The following is an 11584-nucleotide window of genomic DNA, read 5'->3' as shown; positions in this document are numbered from 1 at the left end:
AGTGTGAGCTTGATGCCCTATTCTATTGCAAAAACCTTGAAAGTTGGAGACTTGAAACCAACAAGAATGTCCTTACAACTAGCCGACCGCACGGTTAGGCTACCTTTGGGGATTCTTGAAGATGTGCCAGTTCAAGTTGGAAGAGTATTTGTGCCGTGTGATTTTGTAGTAATGGAGATGGAAGAAGATTCAAGAGTACCCCTCATTTTGGGGAGACCATTTTTGAACACCGCGGGAGTGGTGATTGATATGAAGGAAGGAAGATTGACTTTAAATGTGGGAGATGAGAAAATTTCATTTTCATTCTCACAAACTTTAAAAAAGCCATTGATTGATGAAGTTCATAGAATTGACACATTGGAGAGGGACTTAGAAGAGTTCCGAAAAAGATTGTATGAAAGAGATCCTTTACAAGCTACCCTAACGGGAAGCTTTGTTGAGGAGGGTGAAGAAGCAAAGGGGTATGATCTCTTGCTCAACCAACCTTTGGCCCACGAGATGATAAAATTTGAAGTGCTTAACGTGGAGGCAAAAGAGGAGAGGACTACGCCTCCTCCTAAGGTTGAACTTAAACCCCTTCCCCCTCTACTTAAATATGCTTTTCTTGATGATAGTGAGAATTATCCCGTTATTGTCAATGCTAAGCTCGATGACACCTCTCTTGAGAAACTCCTAGTTGTTTTAAGGAAATATAGAGATGTCATTGGGTACAAAATTGATGACATTAAGGGGATAAGTCCCACCATATGCATGCATAAAATTCTACTTGATGATGATCATGCTTCCTCGATTGAGCACCAAAGAAGGCTCAATCCCAATATGAAGGAAGTGGTAAAAAAGGAAGTTTTAAAACTTCTTGAGGCGGGCATAATCTATCCTATCTCCGATAGTAAGTGGGTTAGCCCGGTTCAAGTTGTGCCTAAAAAGGGAGGCATGACCATCATCAAAAATGATAAGGGTGAGACCATTTCTACGAGGTCGGTCACCGGGTGGAGGATGTGCATTGATTATCGAAAATTGAATAAATCCACCCGGAAAGACCACTTCCCACTCCCCTTCATTGATCAAATATTGGAAAGACTAGCATCACATAGTCATTATTGCTTCTTGGATGGATACTCGGGATTCTTTCAAATTCCAATTCACCCCGAGGACCAAGAAAAGACTACATTCACATGTCCTTTTGGCACCTTCGCATATCGAAGAATGCCATTTGGGCTTTGTAATGCACCTTCCACATTTCAAAGGTGTATGATGTCTATTTTTTCCGACATGCTTGAATCATCAATTGAGGTATTCATGGATGACTTTTCTGTTTTTGGTTCATCTTTTGACACTTGTCTTTCAAACTTGATTAAAGTGTTAAAAAGATGTCAAGAGGTGAACTTAGTTTTGAATTGGGAGAAATGTCATTTCATGGTAGAGGAGGGAATTGTTCTTGGTCATGTGATTTCTAGTAGGGGCATTGAGGTAGATCGTGCCAAGATTGAAGTAATTGAGCGCCTCCCACCCCCTACAAATGTGAAGGGGATAAGGAGCTTTCTTGGACATGCGGGTTTTTACCGCCGGTTCATAAAGGATTTTTCAAAAATCGCAAAGCCGCTCACTCAATTGTTGGTAAAAGATGCCCCTTTTGTGTTTACTAATGATTGTCTGCTAGCATTTGATAGGTTGAAGGAGGCCTTGATTTCGGCTCCTATAATTCAACCCCCTAATTGGGAACTTCCTTTCGAGCTTATGTGTGATGCTTCGGATTTCGCCGTTGGGTCTGTTCTTGGACAAAGGAAGGACAAGAAGCTCCATGCTATCTATTATACTAGCAAAACATTGGATGAGGCACAAAGGAATTACACAACCACGGAAAAGGAGTTTCTAGCCATTGTTCATGCAATTGAGAAGTTTAGGTCCTACTTGTTGGGCTCTAAGGTCATAGTTTTCACCGACCATGCGGCCTTGAAGTACCTCTTGTCTAAGAAGGAACCTAAGCCAAGATTGATACGGTGGGTCTTGCTCTTGCAAGATTATGATATTGAGATTAGAGACAAGAAGGGTGCCGAAAATGTTGTGGCCGATCATCTTTCACGGTTGCCTATCTTTGTAGGTGATCTTGATAACTTGCCAATTGATGATTCATTTCCGGATGATCGACTATTTGCTATCTTTCAAGTACCGGCACCATGGTTTGCGGACATTGCAAACTACTTGTCTTGCTCTATTCTTCCTCCCGACCTCACCTATCAACAAAAAAGGAAGTTTCTTCATGATATTCGCCAATACTTTTGGGACGACCCCTTGCTCTTTAAACAAGGTGTTGATGGCCTTTTTAGAAGGTGTGTCCCGGATGATGAAATTGAAAGTGTTATCACAATGTGTCACTCATCACCTTGTGGAGGACATATGAGTGCTAACAAAACTTTGGCAAAGATCTTACAATGTGGTTTCTATTGGCCTTCCATGTTCAAAGATGTGTGGGGTGTAGTGAAAGCTTGTGACCGGTGTCAAAGAACCGGCAATATTTCAAGAAGAAGTGAAATGCCATTGAACAACATTCTTGAGTTGGAAATTTTTTGATGTATGGGGCATAGATTTTATGGGGCCTTTCCCAACCTCTTTTGGGAATAAATTCATTCTTGTGGCCGTCGATTACGTGTCAAAGTGGGTAGAAGCGGTTGCATCTCCTACTAATGATGCTAAGGTGGTGGTCAAACTCTTCAAGAAGGTCATTTTTCCGAGGTTTGGGGTGCCACGTGCCGTCATTAGTGATGGAGGTTCGCATTTTGCAAAGCGGTCCTTCCAAGCTCTTCTTCAGAAGTACGGTGTGAGGCACAAGGTGTCATTGGCTTACCACCCTCAAACAAGTGGTCAAGCCGAAATTTCAAACCGGGAGATAAAGGTTATCTTAGAGAAGACGGTGGATAGGTCTAGAAAGGATTGGTCTACGAAGCTAGATGATGCTCTATGGGCCTACCGCACCGCATTCAAGACTCCCATTGGCACCACCCCTTATAAGCTAGTATATGGGAAATCATGTCATTTACCGGTAGAACTTGAGCATCGTGCTCATTGGGCTATTAAAATGTTGAACTTTGACCTTCAAAGTGCCGGTGAAAAGAGGTTACTTGACCTCCATGCCTTGGAAGAGCTAAGATTGGATGCATATGAGAATGCGCGGATCTACAAGGAAAAGACCAAGGCTTGGCATGACAAGCATATCAACAAAAGAGAGTTCAAGGAAGGTGACAAGGTCCTACTATTCAATTCCCGGTTGAAGTTGTTTCCGGGTAAGCTAAAATCAAGATGGAGTGGACCTTTTACTGTCAAGAAGGTGTTCCCATATGGTGCAATCGAGATTGCCAAAGAGAATGGTGAACCGTTCAAAGTAAATGGCCAAAGGCTAAAAGCGTACTTTGATGGTTTTGTGAATGAAGAGGCAAAAGTTGTTCACCTTGATGAGTTCGATATTCCTCACTAACATTTGATCCCGCAATGTCGTCAAGCTAGTGACGTTAAAGAAGCGCTACCGGGAGGCAACCCGAATTCCTCACTCCCCCTCAATTAGTTTCTAAAAAAAAAAAAAAAAAAAAAAAAAAAAGGGGAAAGAAGAAGAAATCGTGCACCATCAGGTCTGCACGGACGTGCAGAATATCGCACGTCCGTGCAGAGGAAGGCAGAACCTGACTAGTGAAATCTGAAGGTTCGCACGTCCGTGCCAACTACTGCACGTCCGTGCGCTCGAAGACAGAACAGATTGCCATTCTGCCAGGAATCTGCACGTCCGTGCCAAAATCTGCACGTCCGTGCAGATTCAGCCTGCACAGCAATATGACGGTTTCTTACTAAAAAAAAAAAAAAAAAAATAATAATAATAAAATAAAAAAAATTATAATAGCAAAGACCCCCCCATACTCACAATTCTCACTCCTCTTTCATACTCAAATTCTCCTTCATCCTCCATACTTCATACTATTCCTTCAAACTCCATACTTCCTATTTCTCACTCTTCAAACTCCATTTTTCACTTAAATCCCAACTCTAAACTACAATTTTCACTCCTCTTTCAACCTTCTTCACAAATTACTACCCCTTTTCACCATCAAAACCCCAAAGTACCAAAATTTTCTCAAACCCTAACTTTCAAAATTGATTTGGGGGTTTCTTGAATTTTGATTCTTTAAGCAAATTGGGTGAACAAGGTCCATCAATCAACAACAAGGAGTACTAGAAAGGTTCATTTGCGGGTTCTACACCCACGATATTCTTGGTATAATCTTTCTAATCTCAAGTTCTTCCTTTGTAGTTTAAATGCTTGTTGGTCGATTTTATGAGTAGTAATAGTTGAAATTGTTGACATTTTGTTAAGTAATTGTGATTGTTGAAAGTTTAGTAAAAAAAAAAAAAAAAAAAAAAAAAAAAAAAAAATTGCGTGAATTGAGAGCATTGAAATTTTGGTTGGTGATAGGTTTGTGTGAGTATGGATGCTTTTGGTGTTGGATTGTTGATTTGTTGTTGGTAAATTGTGCACATTGACAATTTTGATGTTTGATTGTTTGAATTGATAAGATCATTGTTGGTAATTTTCAATTTTCGGGCTTGTTCTTGTTGCGTGTTGGTTAGGTGGAAGACTTAGAGCCTTTGTGTGTTCAAATACTTGTTCATTAGGTGTTGTGCTTGCTTGAAGTGTTCTAAAAAAAATTTTTGATCATGTCAAGAAGAAACCAACCAAGAAACACCTCATCCGCTAGGCTTAGAAACCCTCCACCACCATCAACCGTCGAACCACCACAAGTGGACACCCTAGGTATTGTCTTTAATAATTCGGATTTCATGGACAACTACCTAAGAATTAGTAGGAGAAGAATTCGGCCAACGAAATTTTACAACCATGAGGTAGCCGAAGCCTTAGGCGTAGAGAATGATGTGAGACAACTTTTTTTTCAAACCGGTGTCCCAAATTGGTTAGAAATGCATGCTAACACCTATAAACGGCTTACCTTAGAATTCCTCTCCTCACTATATGTCCACCGAGATAACCGCAACAACCCCCGTTACCTGACCTTCCAATTGATGAACACCCATCACAAGATGACCATAGAACAAGTGAACCAAGCATTTGGGTGGCCAATGGATGGCAAATTCGGACCTAAGGATAAGCCTTCCCGAAAGCATAACTCGGGATCTTTTTGGAGAAAAATCACCGGCCTATTTACTAGAGATCCTAGGGCCGACAAGGCCACGGCCATAGTACACCCCGCCTTTAGACTATCCCAGCGCCTAATAGCTAATACTATTTTTGCTAGGGGAGATAGTTCGGGTGTAGTTTCTAACCGTGAGTTGCTTTTTCTTTGGCACTTAAGTGAGGGTGACGAGAGGTTGAACTTAGGGGCTTGGCTTGTAGACCACCTAGATGATGTATCCTCGGGGAGTGGAGTGATAACAATTGGGGGAATGATCACTATTATTGCTGCTTTTCTCGATCTTAATTTTGCAGATTTGGAAATCATTCCCGGGCCAACGACACTTGACATCCGCTCCCTCAAGGCTATGCATTGGTTGGAGGAAGATGAAGAGGGTAGGACCTACACGTGGATGGTAAGTAGGCGCCCCTATGCAACTTTGCCAAATCCGGAAGCCACGGTTATTTACAACCCCGAGAATTGGGTCTTTGAGCCGGATTTTGAGTGGATTCCGGGTGGAGAAGATGACCAACCCCAAGGCGGAGAGGAACAATTCCATCAACAACAACAACATCAACATCATCAACAATTTCAGCAACAGCAATTTCATCAACAACACGAGTTCCAACAAGGGGACCAAGAGGGTTACCAAGATCAAGGTGTGGGTGAAAATAACCCATACATCTCTTTTGAGCAGCAGGTAACCAACATGAATGCGAATTTTGCCCGCATGACCACCGAATTCGAGACCTTAAGGAGATCAAACGAAGATATGAGGACTTCTTTTGACAACATGAGAACAAGTTTCGAAGGTCTCAGATCGGAGTTGGGCGATATCCGCACTATGTACCGGCATCTCTACCCAGGGGGCTCAAGCTCCCAAGGGGGCCCGAACCAATGAGTTAGTTTCTTCCTCCCCTTCTCTTTGTGCTTGCATTGCTTTAACATTGGGGACAATGTTTATGTTAACTTGGGGGGGAGTGTTCTCTCATGTGTCATTGGTTCGTGTTGTGTTTTCGTGTTTCCATGATTGAGGTTGCATGTTGGTTTTTCCCATTCTCTTCTTCCCTAACATCCAAATCCTTTAAATCCAAATTTGCTCCCTTTGAAATCCAATACCCTAAATCCAAATTTCTTATCTTGTGAATACCTCTCTTATCTTTTTCATTTAGTTGTATAGTTTTTTTTTTATGCTTAGTTTAGCTAGCCCAATGCTGTAATTTTTCATTTCTTACTCAAAAAAAAAAAAAAAAAAAAAAAAAAAAAATCGAAAAATGAAAAAATATTGAAAAATGAAAAGATTGCCCAAGGATGAAACTCAAATGACGACGCTAATATGTTTTGCTTGCTTGACTCTTGAGTGATGAGTAAAAGTTCTTTTAGAAGGGTGCATGCAAGAGTTGGGGTCATTTAGAGGTCTATTAATCCTGGTTGCATTAGTGTATATGAAATGAAAGTCGATGAATGCTCAATTGCACATCTAGCATAGGATATTGTTAAATTTGCCCAAAGTAGGATATGTTTGAGTCAAATTGCGGTCCCTTGTGCCCTTAATGTGCCTCGCTTCCTCCCCGAAATGAAACTCTATTAGGGAATTGGTTATACTTGTATTATGTGTAATAAGTGGCATAATAAGCCACACGTTTCGAATAAAGAAAGAGCCGCTCACAGTTAAAAGAGGCGAGGGCAATAATGTAAAAAAAAAAAAAATAGAAAAGAAGGAAAAAAAAAAAAAAAAAAAAAAAAAAAAACTCCCCCAAAAATTCTCAAAATTTTGATTTTCTTTTCTTTAGAGGTCAACTTGTGGATGCCTCCCACACATTGTCGAATTTGTTGCTTATTGTTTCTTGTGAAATTCCCGAGTTAGAGTGTAATTAAGGGGCCTTGGGTGTGCATTTTGGGAGGTGGACTAGCATTTTGAGATTTTATAACCGAAAGAGGGCTCATTACAACTTTGGAATATCTAGGTGTGCTCTAATGAACTAGTAAAAGGCCAAAGGAAGTATCCTAGTGCAACCTTCTTTAGTTTTCCTCTCTACCCCCAACTCATGTGTACATTTGTATGATCGGTAATTCTTGAAAGTCGTTCACTTGTCTTGCTTGTGTCTCATATCCCGATGAGTTGACTTGGGCGAAAAATTGAACTTGTGCGATTTTTGGCGATGTGCTGTGGACTGCGTGAGTTGTGGGGCAAACTCATTGGAAACCCTCACGAGATAAAAACTCGTCCTCTAAGGCGACTTAGAGGTTTAAATTGCTTCTCACTTGTGCTAAAAGTGATGATGGTTGTCACCATGCGGATTTGTTTATGTATGCTTCCCCCTTGTTGCCTTTCCTTGGTTTGATGATTAGCAATTTGTTTTCCTCCTTTGGTTTGACATTTTTGTTTTGCTCGAGGACGAGCAAAAGCTTAGCTTGGGGGGATTTGATAACTTGCTATTTGATACGATTTTAGGGTGTTTTGAACCTAGTTTACTTGATATAAATTGCGTTTTGGTTCATTTTTACTCTATTATTATGCAATTTTTGTGTATCCTATGCTTCACGGGTTGTTGGTGTTTTTGTTGAGATTCTAGGTTCAAAAGAACGACCAAATGGAGCCCATGGATACAAAGCCGAGGTTAGAAACAAGAAGATGGATGAAAGAAGCCAAGGAAAGGAGCATTATAGAAGAAAAGATGAAAAAAGGGGTTTAGAAGACCCTGCACGGCCGTGCCAGACCTTGCACGTCCGTGCAGGAGGTTCCAGAAAGCTTCAGCAAGCTGCCAAGGCCTGCACGGCCGTGCTTAATCTGGCACGTCCGTGCAGAAGAGGGTGCACGGCCGTGCCAGACTCTGCACGTCCGTGCAGAAGTGCTCCAGAAACTCAGAACATTCTGCCAAGGCCTGCACGGACGTGCCAAATTAAGCACGTCCGTGCAGATGTAGCTGCACGTCCGTGCCAATATCTGCACGTCCGTGCGGAACTGCTCGATTCTTAGCAGTACGTTCTGCCTCAATTCTGCCCCCTCTGCACGTCCGTGCCAAACTTGGCACGGCCGTGCTTAGCCTTGCACGTCCGTGCCAAATCTGGCACGTCCGTGCAGACCTGCAGTCGAACTCCTTCCTTGTTTTCTCCGTCCTTTTTATTTGGGGGTCATATAAATACCCCTTGAGAGCTCATTTGTAAGGGGGGAGGCAGTTTTTCAGAACTTTTCTCTTAGTTTGTAGTCTTAGAACATTAAATTCTCAAATCATTAGTTAGTTCTCAATTATTAGCTTGGAATTATTCAAATTCAATCATTGTAGAAGACAAAATCCACCATTGTTGCTCACCTTGAAGCTTCATAGTAACCATTTCTTACTCATCTTTTCTACTTCTCTTTACTTTGTTGTTAATTATTTGCTAGTTCTTGCATGTTTTGGATTGTTAATTAGCTTAATCCTTAGTTTGAATTTGTTCATGAATTGCTTGAAATCTTTAATTGCTTTAACCCCCATGGATTGTGAGTAGTCTAAATTCTAGGGTTTGGGCAAAACCCTCAATGTAGTCACTAATTACTTGTTGCATATGCTAATTTGGTTGTTGTGGGATGTTAATTAGTTGAGCTTAAGTGGTTTAATTGCTTAGTTCTTGTATATGGCCATTGCTAGAACTATTTATCCAAGCTTTCTCAACGAAGGATCGAGAGATGAACTTGAGTTAGCTCCCTTATGCTTGATTGACCCGAAATGCCATGAGAATAGGGATTACCGGTCAAGGGAATGTTTATGTCATCGTGATTATGCTTTAACACTTGTTTTATGCTATGTAACCACGAGAGTAGGTTGTATTCATGATTCAAGTAATCCCTCTAGCTTGAGAGAGTAGTTGGGTGCTTTAGATGACTTCCCCTAATTTATCCCATTAATTTACCTTGATTGTTGCATGCTAATTGTGATTTGTGATGAAGTTGAGTGGTATAACCCAAGCCCTAGATTCCTCTTAATATTGTTAACCTCCTCTTAGCTTAGTTGAATTGTGTTAGAAGAAGTTACTAAAAACCAACCCAATTTAGAATTCGTTTAGCTTATTTAAACGGTAGTACTCGGTGGTTGATTCAACGCCTCTCTTGGGTTCGACCCTTTCTTACCCTTACTATTGTTAGTGAGACCAAGATAGGAATTATTATCTTTGGTAGGCTCGACGACGGCCTATCAATCCTCCACCACCCTCCTCCTCCACATCCTCCACCACCACCACCACCCTCCTCCTCCACATGCACCACCTCCACCACCCTCCTCCTCCTCCTCCACATCCACCACCACCACCCTCCTCCTCCACCTCCACCACCCTCCTCCTCCACATCCACCACCACCACCACCACCCTCCTCCTCCATATCCACCACCCTCCTCCTCCAACTCCACCACATCCACCACCCTCCTCCTCCACATCCACCACCACCACCCTCCTCCTCCACATCCACCACCACCATCACCCTCCTCTTCCACATCCACCACCACCACCACCACCACCACCCTCCTCCTCCACATCCACCACCACCATCACCCTCCTCCTCCACATCCTCCAACACCTCCACCACCCTCCTCCTCCACATCCACCACCTCCACAATTTATTTTGAACGAAATGAGTCAAACGTGGACAAATAAGGAATTTGAAATTCAAACAAGACATAAATTCATTCAAATAATTATTAAAATAATAATGTAATGTAAGTGTTATGTACAACAAACTAGAGAAGGTCATTACAGCAAATAAATCAGATAATTCTATCCTATTCTGACTCATCAATTTGGTGTAACGGCTCTCTATCCTGTATGTCCACTCTCGGCCTTTGACGACGGCTGTAGTGACGGGCCGTGGTAAATGGGTTCGGGCGTACTAGCGGAATCAGCTGGCTGGAAGATGGGTCATCAGGATGACGTAGGGGCGCGGAACTGCGAATGTCGTACTCCTCTGCGCCCGTGAATGACGAAGGATCACCCCCACAGCTACTCTAGCCAGCCTCGAACTGTGAGTGACTAGAGTGGCCGCCATGATCGTCCCGGGGGTGGACGAGATAGGCGTGACCATATCTCTGCAAGGTAGCCATGCCCATATCTCGCACCCGCTCGACCTGTGCTCTGGGCGGCTCAGGTATGCCTGGAAGGACGTCCGACAGTGCGTCAACCATCGCCGTCATATCCAACGCCTGCAGTAATTAAGGATGAGTTAGTTGAATGATATACAAATTTAAAATTGATAAAAATAAGTTAATGAAATACCCTTACATATCCCCTGATCACGTCAAAGGATGGATGGTAATGTGCGGATGGCGGTGTGTAGCTGGGGTTGATGAAACGCCGTGTAATCCGCATGTACCACTCCATGTATGGATCGTATGGATCCATAACGCCGTGGATGGGGTCACCAGTGACGACGAACTCCAACCATCGATGCCACAAGTCAATGTACTGGGCATGCTCCGTCCGCCAGTTCCTGTCGCTCTTTCCCCGACGGTCAATACGGTGCAGCCGGGCACTAGTGTCACACTGCTGGGGGACAGTCTGTCGTAGTCCAAACTGTCGCATGACTCGATCTGGTAGGTGACCCTCGACGACCTCAAAACAGATCAGGGGGACCCAAGAACGCCACTGCGCCTGATGATCTAGCAGATGTGGAGGCATGGCAGCAACTAAATCAGCTTCATACGGGTCCCATGTCATCTGCGATAACACATAAAAAGTAACATAATAAACAGGTTAGTGCACATTAAATATGTTAAGAGTATACATAATAAATAACAATTTCATAAACAAATTAAAGATTTCACCTGATCCTCGGTCAGTCGATCAAGGGCGTCTCGGTAGTACGGCAGGCCCCTCGCCGCATGCGCATATGTCAGCTTGGGGACCGCCCATCTGCAAGCGTACGCCTCGTCAGCGGAAGGCCGTGGTGGAGGAATGTACCGCTCATACTGCTGGTCCTGATCCTGCTGCCCCTGACGATGTATAGCAGGCCTACCTGGCCTGCCTACATGGATGTGCTCCCAAGACCAATACTGGACATCAAACACACAAAACTAGGTTAATTGTAAACTAAGTAAGAACTTTCCGAATTAAATTGTTAACAGATAGGTAGGTTACCTGAAGCAAAAATATCGGTCCGCTGATCTCACGAGAACCCCGGCGGGATGCTCTACACAGATGGCGATACAACATCGCCAGACAAGCACTGCCCCAGCTGTAGCCACGAATATGCTCCCAGTCGTGGTCTACCAGCTGCAGGTAAATGATCTGTAAATGGCTGCCACTCTTGCCACCGAACAACACACCCGAGATGAGCAGAAAAAGGTACGCTCGAGCATGTCTCGCAATAGTGGCCTCATCAGCACCATCAGGAAACACACGAAAAGTGTCGCGTATCCAGCCGGTCCTCAATCCGCTGCCC

Source organism: Chenopodium quinoa, unplaced genomic scaffold (assembly GCF_001683475.1).
Source record: "Chenopodium quinoa cultivar QQ74 unplaced genomic scaffold, ASM168347v1, whole genome shotgun sequence".
Classification (NCBI taxonomy): Eukaryota; Viridiplantae; Streptophyta; class Magnoliopsida; order Caryophyllales; family Amaranthaceae; genus Chenopodium; species Chenopodium quinoa.
The sequence above is the reverse complement of the archived record's forward strand: the minus strand, read 5'-3'. Positions refer to the sequence as shown.